Below are 19,116 nucleotides of genomic sequence, written 5' to 3' on the forward strand. Positions count from 1 at the left end.
CATGCAATGTACATTCCTCATGATAAGCAAGTTATGGTTGAGTTATAAATTATTTTGCAATTGCCTAAATGATAGTTAAGCTTGTTTTGGAGCCAGCATAATTAAGGATGTGTGACTGCCTTATTAGACTGCCTTGTTGGGTTTTAAGAAACAAGCTATCACAACTTGTTTATATGCTGGTATTTTATCTCTGCAGATATATGTTCAGCTGTTGGTTGTGCAGCAGTTAAGGTGGAATTTGAGGTTTTGTACTTACTGTGTTGGATAGCTGTTGATGTCAAATGGAAATTTGTGAGTTTCACACTTTGGAGACCAGTACTGTAAATTTACCGTTGGGGCAGATGAGATGGTTTGAATCTCTAAGCACTGCAGACTGGACCTTCTTGTCTTTGTCATGGTGGTAGCGCTGGGAAGCATCTGTGGTCCAGGCCCTTTCTGTTATGAATGCACACGTACATTTCTTACTGGAATCTGGAAAAGAGGACATGTTGGGTGCACCTACATGTGTTTCAATTTACCACTTCATTCTTCTGTTTGGGTTGCTTAATGCAGAATCAGGAAGTCATACTCTCAAAAGTCTGTACCAGTAGGTAGCAATCTAGCTTCATTATTTTATGTCAAGAATTGCCCTCAGCTTGGCAATAAACCCTTGCAATTAAGTCTGATGATGTTAGGTATTTGCATTTTACAGTGCTTATTGAGGATTGGAATGCTCTGAGGACTCCTATGAGGCTTGCAGTGACATGGACAATAAATCCTATAGTATATGGCAGAATAAAAAGAAACCTGTTAGGGTATTTGTGATTCATAGAGTCATTTAGCATGAAGGTCCTCTCAGGCAGAGTAGAGAGGTGCTCTCCTGACAGGACAAGCAAGACCAACAGTGGAGCAGATCTGTGGAGGGCAATGTGAGGCTGGGAAGTGGGTTGGATAATGACAATTGTCACTGAGCTGAGTTGACACAGGTCACCTTTGGGGGTTGTATAGCAATCATTTATGTTACCTTAATTCCTTGCTGTCTGCCTAACTGGTAGGGTCCATTCCTTTCTTTGTGAAGTCCCTTTTGTTCCTTGCCCAAAGCTCATTAAGTCGAGTGAGGAAATTTCATTGTGTAGTACTTTCCAAACTGTCACTAATCCAACCTTTTACTGTAAAATTAACTTAAAACAGTGATTGTTTGAAGATAAGAACCTGACCTAAAAATCCCAGATCCACATAATGTCAAATGGTCTTTGGATAATGATGGGTATTACACAGGCTGGTAAACTGGAGTCACTTATATGAGTGTGTGCTGGTAGCACTGGGATGTTGCATGTAAAATGCCCGTCTAAGGTTAGAGATATGGGTTGTTGCAATTGTAAGAGGAGATTTCTCTCTCATGGTTTACATGGTTCAGTGGTTTAGAATAAAGTGGCAGGTGTCGCTCTGAACATGTGAGTCTGCACTGGCAGAAGCAATCATTCGTATGGCTTTTGCATATGCTCCGGGAGTCGCTGTCAAGTCAATATTTTCTTCTCAGAGGCTAAATGCCAGAGTTGTTTCTGAAAGCTGCTACTGCTGCATCAGTGAAAGAGTTATTTGCTATGTCATCAAGTATCCTATGGTGCAGATTCTGGAGTTTTAGAAGCATTGTGATTATGAGCTTGTGGTCAGTAGCTGGAAACACAAAAGGTGTTTTTCAACAGCTCTCTACAACTTTCTAGATCACCTGTTTACAAAATTTTCCACTGTGACTCTAATGTTTCACAAACTGCTTGTCAAGTGTTTCTTCTTTAGGATCTTCAACACCGTTGAGGAAAGCATATATCACTTGGCATCACTGAACTTCTGGGCACACCTGGCATCCTTTTGAGTTTTTGCATAATTGCATTACTTCTCCCTCCTTTGCTTTCTGCAGAAGGTGGCCCCCACTTTGCAAGTCTGTGGGAGGTAAGGGTGGGCAGGGGGGAGGTTATGCACTATTTAACCTCTGACTGTGTCTCATGGGAAGTTTAAAAGTCTTCTGGGAAAGAGGCTGTAGGATAAGGCTTCTCATATCTTCTCCTGCTGCCTATAAAGCCAGAGGGAGCATAACCTTCTTGGAAGCTAGAGACTTCTGTGGTGTTCAGGGCCTGATCCACAGCATACTGAGGTCAGTACCTTCCTAATGGGCTTTGGCTGAGTCCCTATGTAAACAGGAGCAATTGGCCCACAGAAAGGCCGCTAACCCATTTTTCACGCTTACCTCCTCTCTACTGAAGGAATCAAGGGGGAAAAGTGTGACTCGTAATGACTGCTGATTATAAATAATTAGAAGTCATTCAACATTTACACTAACATATTTAGGTTGTGATGTGTTTTGCATTTATTAAGTGTTGGCTTCTCTCCTGTGGCTTGGTATTTTTGCTTAGGATCTCTCACCAGTTCCCTGTGTAAACACTGGGGGTTAGAAGAGAAGATGGGCCTCCAGTTTGGCATACCATGGAGGCTGGCCCCTGTGGGAGCCCTTTTGGTGCTGTGGTTCGCTACGGAGCAACTGATTAGCAAGTATTTAGCTTAGTTGGATTTTGCATGGAGTGAGAATTATTACGCTATAGGTGATGCACAGCAGAGACCTTAGATAATTCAAATGTTGCTTGCGCAAACACTTAACATGCTGAAATATGGTAAAGCCAAGGGTTTTTCATTTGTGGCATAGGGTCCAGTAAAGAACAGCCAGCCAGTTCGTGTTGCAGTCATGTTGCACCAACCATGCTCTTTTGCACAACCATGAGTATATTTTTTCTTCTTTGCAGATCTTGTAACAAAATGATAACAGATGAATCTAATAAATATTCCAGCAAGTACTTTCATGTGCTGTTTTCTGTAAAATAAAATTAAAACCTGTAGCATGTGTTAGTTTTTCAGGGAAATAGGTAAAAAAAAAAGTAACACCTCAAAGGCTAGATGTTAGCATTTATATGTACTAAAGAGAATTTTTAACAGACAAAAAATAAAGAAGTTTGTATTTGCACTTCAGAAATGGTATTGTCTTCATCCAGTTCATAAATGTGAAGCTGAGGTGAAACTACGTGGTGAAACTGCGATGTGACAAAGGCAATGTATAACCTTTTTAAAGTCTATATAAATCAAACCTTTAACCTACTGCTTTTAAAAGGGAATGTCTAAAGGATGCTTTTGAATAACATTTTTTTTTATTCCATTTAAATGCAGATTTTTAAGGCCTTTAGTATAGTGGTGCATCTTTGGCAATGAAATGTTAATCAGGACTCTTTTGTAGAAACTTGGTTGGAAGATAAAATATTTAGTGCTGTTGTATATTGAGTCCACATTCCTTACATAGACACATAGGCTCTCTCCTCCTCCCCCTTTCCCTCTCCTCTTCCTTTTACATTTTGTTTTATTCCCCACACCATCAGAATTGTAAGGAAGTATTTTATTTAATATTTGAAGAGCTGATCTGTGCATTCCCTTACTGATAACCTGACTTGGTTATGTTTCTAGGAGGCTGCTAGCAAGGAAATGTAGTAATTGGGTGACTGAATGTAGTTAAAGTCCAGGATCAGTCGTGTCCTAACTTGTCATGTGTTTCTGAGTAGAAAACAATTTTAGCTGTCTCTAGTTAACTTTCTTCGATGAGCAAATTTGTGATATTATTGGAAATCTGGATTTATATTTCCACTGATTACAGTAATTCTCAACCAGTAGATACAACTGCATTATACAGACAGTCACATTGATTCCTTGGGTTCTGTACTGCTGTAAACAAAATACTGTAACATTGAAGTAATGTGTGTGTCCTGAAACACACACATACTATTAGGAATTGGGTTACTTAAGTCTGTAAATCTAGGTGTCTGTACAGACTGTTCACAGCTTGAGGGCTTAAATAATTGGTTTATTTACTTATTAAATATCTTTTTTTAAGGTTTGTATCTTTTGAATAAAGAAGCATGGAAAGTAAATTTTGTTCTTACTGGTGTCCCATCATAATGAGCCTAAGCTGATTTCCTCTGGTGTAATGGGTGAGGGTTTGTTCTGAGATAAGTATTTGTTTCACACAAGTCGTATTTAATTTAAAGTATGCTTGCTAATTATTTTCATATTTTTCTTATTTGATAGTTTGATCTTTCTGGATTCTTTTTTTTTACTACTTTGATCATGTATGTCTTAATAAAAACCAAAATGATAGGGATATTGTAACATTAGACAGATTTAAACTGAATTCTGCAAAACCTTAGACTTCACAATGCAGGAATGATCTTCCTTAATGTAAGGCTTTACTTCAGTGGTGTCTCTTGTGTATCATTTTCATTTTTTAAAGGAACATGGTAATAAAAGAGGTCAGGAGTTTGTCACAGAATGAAAATGTGGGATTTGGTAGGAAGCTGAACATGAGCCAGCAGTGTGCCCAGGTGGCCAAGAAGGCCAATGGCATCCTGGCCTGTATCAGGAACAGTGTGGCTAGCAGGTCCAAGGAAGTGATTCTGCCCCTGGACTCAGCACTGGTGATGCCACAAGCACTGGTGACGCCACACCTTGAGTACTGTGTCCAGTTCTGGGCCCCTCAGTTCAGGAAGGATATTGAGGTACTGGAGCAGGTCCAGAGAGGAGCAACAAGGCTGGGGAAGGGACTCGAGCACAAGTCCTATGAGGAGAGGCTGAGGGAGCTGGGGCTGTTCAGCCTGGAGAAGAGGAGGCTCAGGGGAGACCTCCTCACTCTCTACAACCACCTGAAAGGAGGTTGTAGCCAGGTGGGGGTTGGTCTCTTTTCCCAGGCAACCAGCCGCAGGACAAGAGGGCATGGTCTCAAGTTGTGCCAGGGGAGGTTTAGGTTAGATATTAGAAAGAATTTCTTTACAGAGAGGATGATCAGACATTGGAATGGGCTGCCCAGGGAAGTGGTGGATTCTCCGTCCCTGGAGATTTTTAAAAAGAGACTGGATGTGGCACTTAGTGCCATGGCCTAGTAACCGCAGTGGTAGTGGATCAAGGGTTGGACTTGATGATCTTGGAGGTCCCTTCCAACCCAGCTGATTCTATGATTCTATGATTCTGTGATTAAGGGCATAGGGTCTGCTTTCAGTGCAGTGTAGAGGATGCATTTGGACTGTGAGGATGAGAGAAGCAAGGAAGATTGTATAGTATTTATGCATTGGCAGGAATTTATTGCGGGATTATACTTTGTATTGTCTAAACTCTACTTTCATAGGAATTGCTGAGTTTTCTGCAGTACAAACAAGGATACCTCAGTGCAAACAGCCTGCTGATCCTTCTCTTCGAAGTTCATAGTGGCCACTGCACTGGAAAAACTCATCATGGGGTTTTTTATCCCCTTTTTAACATGGGAAAAAACCCACCGAAACTCAAGGGGACTTGATGATGAACACTTTAACACCTTCCCAGACTGTATTCTGTTTGGCTCTTATCCTAAACACAATGCTGTCTTCCCAACTGCGCCAAACTATTTGCTGCAGGTGGATTGTACTGTGCGAGCAATTGCAAACCAAGCTGAATGTTTGAAATCAAAAGGCAGATTGCTTCATTATACTTGGTGTGTAGCACCCCAAAACACTCAAGGGTACCTCCTGTGGGGATGATTGTATAAAAATATTCAATTTTGGAAAACCATGTTTTGGAATACCGTATTCAGTTGAGCTCATGGCACCACTATATTACACCGACAAATTAACACTAAAATAATGCCAGGTGTTTCAATTTTGTATTTAGCAGGAAACTAGTATAAAAAATTTCTGATTTTTTTTTTTTTGCTAGTCTCTTCTAGTTCTGCAGGAATCACCAGAGCACCAGGAAAAACAAGTCTCTGGCTGTTGTATATGTGGACTCTATGTCCCCAAAAGAATCACTTTGGCATGGAATGAAGAGGCTGAACAGTCCATTGCTGTGTAGGTTCCAGATTTTATTTTGTCCTGATGAGTCCTGAGGTTTTGGAAGAATATGTGTTCCCACTGGTCTGTGAGGAGGAGATGGTGTTTCTTATTCTGTTTTACTGAGAATTTTACTGGAAACATGGACTAAATTTCTCTCTGGTTTCTACAGTGCAGCTACAGCTCTATTTGTCAGTGACAAAGCATTTTTAATGACATTTCTTATATATATATATACATTTTATAACACAGAGTCTTGGTCTCCAGGCTTGGAAACAAACCAGTAATCAGTAACCTTGAGAGCAGAAATTAAGCAGGCAGTGCTGTTATATCAAGGTATGGTAAGAGCAATTGTGCTGGAACACAGGAAAGGTTGGCTTGGGTGCCAGTAGGGAACTACTGGTGTTTGCAGACTAGTTAAGAGTGGCTTAGCACCTAAATCAGTGATAGTATGCCCTGGGAAGGCTTTATTATACAGAGAGTAATTTTTACTCATGAAACTTCATGAGATAAGAGTCACTAAAGTCACAAATCAGTGGCAAGAACAATGATGCTCATTGAACATAAACCAGCCCAGGAAAGGGGGAAACTCCTCTCCCAGGGCAGGACTCCTTCAGAGGCTTAGATAGTTTTTGTCTTGGTGTTGCCTCACTGAATGGCTTCTCTTGGTTTACATTGGTTTTGACTGAGAGTGGAAACAAGTTTTCAGTGTTTAGTTCATAGCACTTTGTGTTGTGTGCCCTTTGGAAGTGCTTCCTGAGGTCTGCCCCAGGACGATTTGAGCACGAGGTGGGATCCTTAACTTTTTAAATAGAAACAATGATTTGCTCTGGCTGTAATCAGCTCCACCAGAGCTTTCAGTCACTGAGCACAGCTTTACAGAGCCTGTAAATGCTGTTCCTTAATTGCTTCTGAGCAATAAAAGGAACTCTAACACGAGCCAGATCTTCTTAAAGAATCACTGTTAAATATTAATCTGTCTCTTACAGTTATAACGAGGCAGCCGTGTTTTGTAGTGAGTGAGAGCTGGGGACCAAACCATTTCTGGTCGGAGTATGACAAACTTGCTGTGTGACTTGGGTCTATATTCTTTCAGGGCATGCTGTTTTCCTCTGTAAAGGGAGGATCATATATCTTACATTTAATCATCTATTGTTTAGAAAGAATTTGACATACAGAGGCTTGTTTGATGTAGATGTTTAAGATGGTGCCTTGATGGCCTGTTGTCCTACTTGCTGGAGGGCTTGGCTTTTACTCTGAAGCCAGGTATAACACTACTTCAATTCACCAGAAAAATAAGATCTCTTTCCTTTCCTTGCCCACCTGTGCAAAAGGAGGAAGAGAGGAGTCAGGACAATAAAACAATTTGCAGTGGCTTCCACTAGCTGCCTACAGGAGGGAGGATCTCTTCAGGCTCTCACTCCCTGCTGCCTGGGAGTGGAGGAGTGGGAAGCAGAGGGTGGTGCGCAGGCTGCATCCCCATGAAAGACAGCTCTGAGCTCCTGCTGCTCTCCCCTCCCAGGCCTTTTGCCTCCATGGTGTGTTGTCTCTGTGGTAACAGGCAGCAGGTGTTATAGCTGGAGGTGTTGGTGAAGGCGGCAGCGTAGATCAAACTGGCCTTGCTTGGCTCAGGGCTAATGCTGTAGATGTTCCTTCTGCTAGGGCAAGGGAGGAGAAATGGGGAGGCACCTACTGTGTGGTAAGAGTGGTGCAGGAGGTAGGTCCTGTGCTCTCCTAAGGCAGGAAGGGTAACAAGGGCTCACAGGCTTAATATCTTTGCAGCCAGGAAGCTGCTCCTCTGTTTAGAAAAGGGAATGGACTCCCACCAGCTGGTGGGGGCATCAGTCTAGTTTCGACCATGGGAATTTGAGTCAAGGCTGCATTTATTTGCTTCCTAGTTTGGTTCATATTTCTTTGCCTGTGCTTTGCACTCTGCTGGAGGCATGGTTCAGTCCTGGACTGGAAAGACTGGGCTATGGGATGTTGGAAAATTAAATGCAAAGTGGTGGAAGATGGTAGATTAAGAAACAAGGAGACTTCCTTACAAAGTAAGGGAAATGACATCTGAGTTAAAAAAAAAAAGAAATACTTTTTTAAAATGGTGATAGATAGAAGGTAAAACAGCCAAAACAAAGCTAAAAATAAGTGATGGATAACTAGGAGAAAGCGAGCCAGTGGGTGGAGGAAGGACAGACATAAGCTTAAAATGAAAAGAAGGAAAAATGAGCATGTGAGCATTTGTTTTTGAAAGGACATCTGTGGTAAATCACAGGGAAAATAGAAAAGACAATAGGGTAACAGAACTGAGGATAGAGAGAAATAAACAGAAAATACCCAACTAGGTAAAAACATTCAAGAGAGACCTGTGTCTGAAGAAAAAATATGACAATTTAATGACAAACTAACGTACTGTTGGTTTAACATACCAAACCCCAGTTTCTAGCCCTTCTCTTCCTGCTTCTTAAACTCAGAGTTTCCTTCTGATTAATGAAGTAATTCAATACTGTGTGTGGAAAAGAGAGACGGCATTTTTACACCTATAGAAAGAGTGATGTCACGTGTTTTGGTTAGGATGGTGAGAGTTAGAAAAATAGTCTATATGAATGTTTTTAAGTTGGAGGAGAGGGTGAGATCACAGCTTGAGCTGAAACACAGACTTTCTGCTGAAGCAACCCCATGCATCAGAAGTGGCCTGTAGAATTTTTTTTCCTTAAGGAAGCCAAAGAAACCTGAAACAAAAATAACTTCTCCCACAATTTTTTTTTTTTAATGGCAATATTCAGGCAGGCCCCAACTGATGACTCTCATGACAAGAAACCTCAGTTTGCAAGTATTTTGAGAGTCGCCAGAGTTCTCATTAACCTAAGTCTTCAAGTGGTGAGTGGTGTAGTGCGTAGTGGTAAACATGGAAGTACACCATGATTTACAAAAACAGCATAAATCAACTGGCACTGGCTTTTTGGCAGCAGAGTTCCTGGTGAAGCTGCCCAGCGGACGATGACAGGAGCTGTTACTAGTGCAGGATGATGCCCTGCTGCAGGGAGGGAATATAAGGATGCATAAGTGGAAGAGAACAGAAAAGCAACACAAGAAGTTGCTGAATTTGCCAGAATTTGGAACTGGAATTCTGTTTGTGTATGCTATGGCAAGACTGACTGTTTTTGTTTCCTCTCCTGCCTTTACCTCCTCTTCAGTTTTCTTCCCTTCCTCTCTCAGTTTTCTCGAGTTACCCTTTTGCCCTGATCTTCTGATCTCCTCCCTAAGTATTTCTCTCTGCCAGGTTCCTGTTTATGTCTCTTGTTTGCCCTCTCTTTTTTCTTTTTTCTTGAGTTAACCCCATTTAAGACTGCCCTGCACTTCTCAGGCCAGTGTCTGCTTTGTCTCTTTCCCTGTCTTCACTGCAGCCGTCCCCACAGTTCCCTTTGTTGTGAAATTGTCCTGCATGATTTTCCTTCAGCCTGGTTGCCTGTCTTGGGTTGCTGCTTTGGCAGCATAACCTTACTTCATTTCAGCAGTACCTGTCTCTCATGCTTTATTCACTACTTGATGTAATTGCAACAAAATTTACTACCTTCTATGTTCCTAGAGCTTTCTAGAGCTGCTTTTCGGCTCTGTCTTACTTATGGAAATGGCAATTCTAGTTTTCTTCAGGTTGGTTAGAGATATGTCAAAGTTTCCCTTTTTCTGCTACCTATGTAATGATATTTTAGTTTCCAGTGAGAGTCTTGAGCACTGAATTAGTGGAGTGACTCCAATCACTGCAGGATGGAGAGAATGAAATGGGAGATATTGCTACTATGTTTAAAAAGAAGGTAGATGTATGTATATCGGATTTTATTTCTGTTCATTCACCATCCCTAAATCCTTAATGCAATTGGCAAAATGAGAACTCTTATTATATGTCTCTTCAGAAATTGTTTGGGACAAGATAAGGCAATGAATGGATGCCTCAGGGCTCTAATGAAAAGCTATATTTATTGTTTTATAAAGTGTTCCCATTTAATGAAAAACAGGCACCACACTAGACTGAGCATGCCCTCAAGATATGCCAACATACACAAAACACAGGAAAATCTGTGAATCACATCATTTAAATGGTTGTACATACTGGCACTGCAGTTCTTTACAGACACATGATGGTGATGTTTATAAGCTGTAGGCATTCAAACTTGGTTTAGAAATGAATGTGATACAGATTTTATTGCTGCAAGATTTGCAGTAAGCAAACAGTATGTATTGATGTTTTATGTTCACTTGCTGATAGTGTGTGTGCCCAAAGAAAACTATTTCTCTTTTTATAAACATTTACTTCAATGCCAAATGTTGATATTAAAATAAGTAGATTTCTTAAATAAGGTTCTGCCAAGGCTTGTTAGACTGGGTTAGTCCTGTGAATACTGGTCAGCAATGCTGAGGTATTACTCTCATGACTGTGAAGAGACTACACTCTGATTTGTGGTAAAGATGCTGCAAAGTTTGGCACATGCACAGAAGTGTTTAAAGGTGCAATGAGAGATTATTTCATAATTCTCATTTCCCTACTCTGTTCTCATTTTAATTTATTTTGATGTGCTAATTGGTTGCTATTTTCCAGATGAAGCTGACAGGAAAGTTTTTAATTCCAAAAGTGTCCTGTCTGTAAGAATCTGGGAAAACTAACAGAAATATTCCCAAACTAAAATAAGCATTTCCTTTAAGCTCAGCTCCAGGTGTCGAGCAGCTTTTCTCTCTCATTCTGCAACTATCTTGGAGGCTGGTTTGAGCTAAGTCAGCAGAAAAGCTGTTAGTTCTGAAGATCTCAGGTAGGAACGTGATCCGTTGAGCAGGTCATCTTACTGACATGTCAGTACGGCACGTACTGTCTGCAGTTGCAGCAATGGTAAACAGCACTACAAAGAGCTCTGTAAAAGCCAAAATGATTGAACTGTACACTACTGAGCAGGGCCGGTGGTGCTGAGTGCCTTCTTTGTAGGACTGGTAGCAGTGATTGCTTCCATGTGGTTTATAAATAGAAATGATATAGAACAAATGTGTTATGGTTGATCAAATGTTACCAGCAGATTCCTTGAATACGATGATAAACACAATATAATTAACTAAAATGTGCATCTGTCTAAATGTGTTTTATTCTGTGGTATAAAGCTGCAAGAGAAAGTCCTCTCTGACTTCGGTGTTACCACATTTCTAGGAATGGTACAACATCACAGTAAAAAGTCAGCCTTTACTCTGACATTCAAAACAAAACATGGAAACAGTTTCTCCAGACTGAAATTGAAGTATTTTTGGAGAGGTCAGGTTGTAGTGTTTGGGCTAGTTTCAGAGAGAAGACAGAGCTTCCTCTTTCAGCTTGCCGAGGCTGAGCATAAATTCAAGAAATAAAGGAGAAACCCATTCTTTTGATTTTTAAATTTCAAGTTCTTCCCACAGCTACCTTCTGCAGCCTGGATGAGGTGAGCATGCCTTTGGTTTTCATTGCAAAAAGGGGAGAAATGACATGTATGTAACACTATGAGTTACTAGTAAAGTATTTGATATTTGGCTACTTGTGCTTGTTAGCATACCTTTGGGAGTCAAGGAAGGTGAAGGCTTCTGTGGAATCCATTGAAATCCTTCAACATTTCATTTTATAACATATCATTAACTTGTGTAGACAGAATTATCGTTATTGTTTCCATTTTGTGTGCTGCCTATCTGTACTCATGACATTATAATACAGATGCTAATGGTTTCTCCATGCTGAAGTCTGTAGAAGGCGTGGGATTATTCACTGTTCTCTATGAACCAGTAATGGTGTGGAGAAAGTCGTACCTGTGTGGATGTGGCAGCTTGAGTGTGACTTATGTGTTTAAATGGACAGGGATTCAAGTATTTTGCCAGTACATACCAGATTATTTCCAGGAAAACCTGATGCATCACTGCTGACCCGTTGACCAGCTCAGTCTGTGCTGCTGCTCTGCTGACTGGTCACATAACAATGGCTCCTTGCTTGCTTGAAGCTGCTAAAATGCGTCAAGCACAGCTAGAAGGTGCATGTAGCTATTCTTTTTGGACAGATAATTTTTGTAGTTGCTGTAAGGATATTTTATGTAAATATTAAAGATGTTAGATTCTAAGCCAATCTAATGACTAATTTCTGAGCAACCCCACAAGAAGTGTAAGGCCTCCTTCTGTATTTTCTTTTTACTTCAATGATTTCTGGGGATGTAAGTATTTTGGGGATTTTTTTAGTACTCTGAGGCAACTCTTTGGCCTGGATAAATCAAATATACATTCTTTGGCTGTCACCTAAATGGTGCTTACTGTGTTAAGCACAAAACTTGCTGAAAACTTCTTCTAAAGGAGCAGGCTGCACGTTTTATCTTCCCCCAAGAAGGTGGGCAAGTTCTCTAAGTGGAAGAATAGCAGCACAGATGTTAAATGAAGAGGTATAATATTGAACAGAAATATATGTGTTTTCTTTGTGTTTTTGAATGTTTAACATGTTTTTTTCAAATGGAAATTTTACTGGATGATGCTGTTTTACCATGGCATATGTTAATAGCTGCCCTGAACCCACTTATGCTCCTGTGAAAGAAGAGATTTAATGGTGCATAATCAACTTTTGCCAGATGCTTAACAATGCAAAGCCTTTAACAATTTGTACAGGAAAGGTATAAAACAAAACATTTGGGTTTTGGATACAACAACTCCATCTGACTTGATAAAAATTGATGCAAGAACAGTTGGCATAAAATGTAGACTGATCTGAACTAATATTGACCCAGTATATCAACGTAGTATGTGTCAGAGAAACACAGGAGGTCACACAGAGTAAACACTGATTTTAAACAGAGTAAACACTGAGTAAACAGAGTCACACAGAGTAAACACAGATTATTTGGACTGAGGGTTTTTTTGGTTATTAGCTTGCCAAAAGGTGTGGGACTTAGTTCAACAACAATTTTTACTGCCACAAATGAGAGGAAGATTTTTTGACCACATGGACTCTAGCAGTTCAAAGATGATGAGTGTTCTGGGTGGGGTTCTGACAAATTGCAGCTGCTGGGCTGTGCTTTTCCAGCTCTGCCACTGAGAGCATTAGCTCTCTGCCTTGATGTGCACTGCTCCAAACCTAGGGCTCTGAGGACTGGCTCATGTTGCTAATGTACTTCAAGAGTGTCCCTGTCCCTGGAACTGACTGTCACTGAGAAAACCTAAAAGTCTTGCAGAATGAGGTGCTGTTGTTTGAGGGATTCTCGGTGTTGGGACGTTGTTGTAGAAAGGGCGAATCATTCTCTCTCTCAATTAAAGTGAACTTCAATAACATGTGAACTTTTTATATCCATAACCATGTGATTTATTGTTTTGAAAAGCTAGTCCTGGCGGCTGACATGACAAACTAAAATCATGTTTTCTAGTTTGCTGTTTTACTTTTCTCTTCATGCTCGGAATTGAACGGACATAAAGGAGAAAGAAGGGGAGTGTATGGGGTAGTATCAGTTAAAACTTGTCCTCAGTGTGTCTTGCTCTCATGTTTGTCCAGGTACTGCAGTATCATGAGTGGGAGTATACTCAGCCTAGCCTAGCTGTGGTTTCTTGCTTATTGGCATACTTCAGGAATGCTAGGAGTATTTTGACTTTTTTCCTTGTTGCTTAATTTCATTCACAAGAATCTCACATTTCTGCCGTTACTCCTCATACTTCAAAGAAGCAATGCTTCAAAGTGATGTCCTTCTGGATACCATGACACCAAACTTGCTCTTCCTTTAGCCTCAAATTTTCTCCTTTTTGATTCCAAGAAATGTTTGTCTTTGCTAATGAGGGATAACTGTCAGGGGCTTTAAAGAAGTCCTCTCTTGAACCCTGCCTCTCTTCTCTCTTGCTGTTTAAGTTACAACTTCTTACTAAGAAGGGTTTATAAGCAATGATGCAGTTTGGATCGTGAAAGCTAATAAAGGCCAGCAGCCTCAGATCTGTTTTCTGTTACTAGACAGTCATGCCTTTATTTTGATGGGCTGCTGTAACGATCCTTCTATGTCTGATTTGGGCAGTTTCTTGCAGTGAGACATTCCAGTGCACTTTGTCAGTGGTCTGCTTGCACTCTGCCTTCTGCTAAACACCTTGGGGGTAGCAGGCCAGATATTTCTAGAAATGAGTTCAAGAAAAGCACAAGTGGTTTAACCAGAGCCCTACCGAATGATGTGTAGACACATCTCAGTTCCTCTTGTTGCCACTATATATATGCATGTGGTCATCCATTTTGAAAGAAATGTACTTATTATATGGACAGGACCTCTGATTTAAATACTGGAAGTAAAATGTCAACAGTGATAGTATCTGTGATGTACATTTGTTTGCAAACCTGCTAAGACAATAACTTTGTTTACTTGTATCAATTTTGAGAGGGAAAAAATACTGTTTGGTTCTGTCAAAAGATGTGTGGTACCCATGAAAACAAGGATGCTGTTGAGATCCTTTTATGTGCAATGATGTCTGGGCAGCTTGACCATGGGAAGAGAAGGTATGGACAAAGGTTGGAACAATGTACTGCATGCTTTTATTTTGGATGGATGGATGTTAATGAGAGAGCTTCAGGCTTGTCATTATTTAGTATGTGCCTTTTGCTGGGAAAGTTGGTTGCTTCAGAGAAAGTCATTATGATTGGCATAGTAGCAACTGTGGAAATATCAGAGTGGGAGGCTTTCAGAGCACAGTATTGATGCCAAGCTGCGATAACGAAGGTCTGTGTTAAGAACTGATAAATGACTACTGTCCGTAGCCCCACAGTACAGTCTCTTCTTGCTGTGCTTTTAGCAGAGCCCAATTAGTATCAAATAACTAGTCTGTCAGAGTTGGGTGGATACATCAGATCTTTTTGTTCAAAATTACTGGCTTGTAGTTGTTGTTTTGGCCGTTTCCAAGCTCATTGCACTGTACGCAGTTGTCACCAAGATAATCCTGGATGCCATCACTGTGGCATATTTTCCTCGTGTCCATAGTTTTTGAAGTTGATTTGTAGAGCATTTCAACATCATCTCCTTTACAGGCTTGTCTTCCCCAGTACCCTTCTTGTCTTCTACTGCAGGCTCGTGCTGCTGATGGAAGTTAGTGCCACATCCAAAGCTGGGTAGCCCGTGGGATTAGCTAGGATTTCCTCTTTGCTGTGCATCACCCCACCCCCAGTGCTCAGTTTTCATACAGCAGAGAGCTTTTTTTATCTATGTTTGCATAAGCTGCCCCCAGATGCTGTTATCTCTCTACATCTCAGTTATGCTCACATTTGCTACTGGATTTCTGACCAGCTGGATTTATCAATATTAGCAAGGTGTAGCTGCTGAATCAGTTTTTTAAACATTTTTCTATGCAGATTCCTTGCTTTTTTTGCCACCCTCTGCGTGCAAAATAGACAAATAGCATTACTAGTAATCTGGAGTTTTGCATTCCTGCTTACATATGCGGTCAAGTTCACTACTGTATTTGACAGCAAACTGAGAAGGTTGGGAGGGAAATTAAATCCATAGGAGCCAGTTGCTGGAGTGGCTGGACAGTGCCATGTTATATGTGAGGCGTGAAGCATGAAACCCTGCGATATTTCATGTGTTATCTTTGCTTAAAATTACTATCAACTTTTCTTTCTGAGTGACTGTATTGCTTTCAGGATGGCAGAGGAAGGGGTGATAGGGCAATGGGAAGGAATTATCTGTTCGCGTGCTAGCGTTTTATATTTTACTCGGCAGTGACTTTTTGTTGAGGAAAAAAGGCAAACATAAAAGGGGTAGCAAATAAAAGAAAAAAGTGGAATAAGAAGAAAGGTGGAAAAGTAAGCTTGGAGGGGAAGTGGTAACACAGGTATTCTTGTCAAGTTAAATTCAGTCTTTGTTTAAGTACTTTTTTGCTAGATACAGAGCTCTTCAAATGCTGGTTGTGTAAAAGTGAATGGCTTTTTTTATGTAAGGTTGTATTTTTACTTGTTAGTTATCTCTTACAGAGCCATTCAGCTTATGTATATGGTCAGAGAAATTATTTCCTATTTAGAGTACCCATGTTCAATCTACATTAAAAGCAAGAAAAGTTTTGTTGTTGTTAGTTCTCATAGAAGCCATGATATGTTTACTAACAGGAAGAAATGTAGCTCTGTTTTAACGAAAAAATAGATCCAAGCCATATGTACTGTGCACGGAAGGAAGCATCTAAAATCTGGTTTGAGTAAAGAGCTGTTCTGTGATCTCTTTGTAGAGCTGAAGGGAAAAGTATTTTTTTGTTAACAATTCCCTTGTCCCAGTTTTGTTCTGTGGTTGATTTTCTCTCCAGATTGGTTTGCGTTAAGAGATGGTAACAATGTTTTAAAACTTATTATCCCTCAGTGGTAAATACAGCCTCCCCCGAGTTTGAAATTAAACTTAAAACTCAAAAGATGAAATCTAGATGTATACCAGCTAAGGACAAATGCTTGAGAATTTTTCTTGAATTACTAAGGTTACCCTTAGCCCTATTTACAAACACCCACACTTAGAACATGGTTGTAAGTCTCCCAGCAATGTGCTGCTTCAAAGCCATCTTAAGTCAAGCTCTGCAAGTAAAACAATCTGGAGTTTTTCTCTCCTATTTCTACCCTCCTTTCTCTAACATGGAGATTGTCCTGACTGCGTAAGAAGAAAGATGAGATGTGATTTAATTACTCCATGGCTTTAATAACTCATCTGGGAACAGCGACAATTAATTGTACAGTACAGTTCATCAATCTTCACTGGATCCTGGATTTATAAAAACCAAAAGTGTTCTCAACAAGGTAGGGTACATGAGCTTTTTCTTCTCCACGTGATCAGATCAGTGGTAGCAGACAGCCCCAGCTCAAGTGATGTTCCCCAAGCATTATTGGAGGTAACAGTGATGGAGGTGGAGGAGGGAAATACTTGAAAGTTCACAGTCTTCTGTTGTCCAGGCAAACTACCTCAGCAATATTGAAAAAAGGCACATTCAAATGAAAATTGGAAGGGAAGGCTGAATATTCTAAGTGTTGCATTCAAGATATTACTTTGTAAAATATGAGTGATGCCAGTTAAACATGTCAACAAATTTTTCGCACTTTCTTTGTGAGACTTAGCCATATCTGAGACCTCACCATGTTTACACAGAATGGACAGCACACCTTTTTTTTGCAAAGGTATCCAACTGTATGCACATTGGGTAACTGATGCTTAAATACAGGCTTTGCAGTAGTCCTGTGAGAGACTCCAGTTGCACAGCCTGAAAAAAACCCAAAACATTTTTGTAGTGCTTTTGAAGGACCCATTCTGAGAGACCTCACATCGCTCAGTTGAGGATATATGTCTGATAAAAACAGACAGTTCTGCTGTGGGGAGTTTATAGTCTGAACAGTCAAAACAGATACAGACACACAGATAGAGAAAGTCATAGAAATGCTGGCTGCACATGGACATCTTGGTCCCTTGTATCTCCAGTCTTCTGACCAGGCACAGACTAATACCAGTTGTTCTCTAGGACACACGTTTTGGAAATTCAGTTGCTAAAGACAGTATAATCAGTAACTCGTGACCACAATTGCGTAGTGATGATACAGTCCATATAGTTTTACACCTTTTTACACCTTGACCTTTTTACACCTTGACCTTCAAAAAATGTTAGTCTGTATAGCAATCAAGAGTCAGTGTTTGGCTGTTGTTTCAGTATTGCTGTTCCAATTTTGGTACTCTTTGGCCTGGCTTCATTATCTAATCAGTGACAGAAGGTGATCAGGTCTGTCCCAAGCAGCTGCATGCATCACTGGGACTTAAGTTTTTTCAGTAAAGATTAGATGAATAATTTGAAAGAATTATTCACTGCTCTTCAAGTTTCCCTGCAATACTGGTTGTTGTAATGAAATAGAGAATTAAATTTGTTAGGTTCAATTTGAGTGCTTATGTTATAGAAAGATTAAATCAGACTAGACAGTTGCAGAAGTAAATTGAGGATTGGATGCATTTATTATTATTATTATTATTATTATTATTATTATTATTACTGGATGGCAAAATAGTACCTTCTACAGAAAACTATGAAAAAACCACTTTGCATTCTCTGTATTTCTAAAAGCTGGGTAGTTGATTCATATTATCTACCTTTATTTTTCTGAAAGATAGGTATTTAACTGGCATTAATCATCTGGGTAATCTATAGTCAGTCATGTACGTCCAAAGGATGAGTCCTTCCATTTTGAGATAGGCTGAATCACAGTCTGGAGGTGTGATTTCGCAGCCAACAATAAAAGGAGCCTAGACAACTAGAGTTAGGTGAGATGGATGCTACTTTATAGCTCTGATTGTATGAACTGGCATTTCCACAGACTTAACTGCAACTGTGAGAGTTGCAGGGATAATTACTCCTCAGGTATTATCTTTCTTCTTCCTGAAAAGCATGCAGGTGTACCTTAGGACCATGTACTTTGTCTATCACTACTAGGAGCCAGCTGCATCAAAGAAAAGGCAATGCTAACAACGTAAAAGGAAAAGCAAGAGGAAACTGAAGATGATCTTACAGGATCCCCACTGTTCTGAATATCACGTGAAAGACACTCCCATCAGTTTTCCTGTGCTAGTTCAGGGTTTGATGCTGAGAACGATGGGGGAAAGTTCTGTTTAATTGAATGTGGGTTGGAGAGTGGGAGCCCTGTCAGAAGGGAGAAAGGGGTGAGGGAGAAAAGATCACATAAAAAGAACCTGAAGAAAGGAGCCCAAGCTCAAGTGCTGAGATTGGACAGGGAACCTAGAGGGAAAAACAGGGAATCATCAGGAATGGGGCACAATGACTGGCATGCATGACTGAAGATTAAGAAAAAGACAGATTGAGAGAGAAGATGGGAACTACTGAGCAAGGAGATTCTTCCCACAAGGAATAGGACAAAGAGGTTAGATTTCATGGCTAACAGATATTGGCTGAAGAGAATGGGTCTGAGATGAGAGATTTGTGGAGTGCAGGGTTGGAATAGCAAATAGGACCGGGAGGAGAAGATAGTAGTGGGGAAGAGGCAGCATTTTGAAAATAACAAGGTGAAAGATGGAACAGAGAAAGTATATTTTAGTGGAAGAAGCAACAATTTTGTTCACACTAGAACAAACTTCCCTTTTAAAGCCTGAGGTGAGATTCAACATGCAAAATTTGCCCTTATCAGCAACTGTCTGTGAACTCTTGACATGCTGTCTGTCATCTTCTGCCCTGAATATCTTGGGAAATGATAATTTACTAAGGTTACAAAGTGTTTTGTTTGCTTTCA

The 19,116-nt window shown here is 40.3% G+C and overlaps 1 protein-coding gene across 2 annotated transcripts in view; it reads left to right on the forward strand.

Moving 5' to 3' along the window:
• The window catches only part of GLI3 (GLI family zinc finger 3), a 209,491-nt gene that overhangs the window by 31,487 nt on the left and 158,888 nt on the right, over positions 1 to 19,116 (forward strand). Inside the window, exon 1 of one of the 2 annotated variants that reach the window (XM_027655967.1) lies at positions 5,833 to 5,885. The exons of the other annotated variant lie outside the window; for it this stretch is intronic. The gene's annotated coding sequence lies outside the window, so the exon portion shown is untranslated. Of the gene's footprint in view, positions 1 to 5,832; positions 5,886 to 19,116 lie in introns of those variants that run through there. 2 annotated transcript variants of the gene reach the window in all.

This window comes from Corapipo altera, unplaced genomic scaffold (genome assembly GCF_003945725.1).
Source record: "Corapipo altera isolate COAL_440 unplaced genomic scaffold, ASM394572v1 59, whole genome shotgun sequence".
Taxonomy (NCBI): Eukaryota; Metazoa; Chordata; class Aves; order Passeriformes; family Pipridae; genus Corapipo; species Corapipo altera.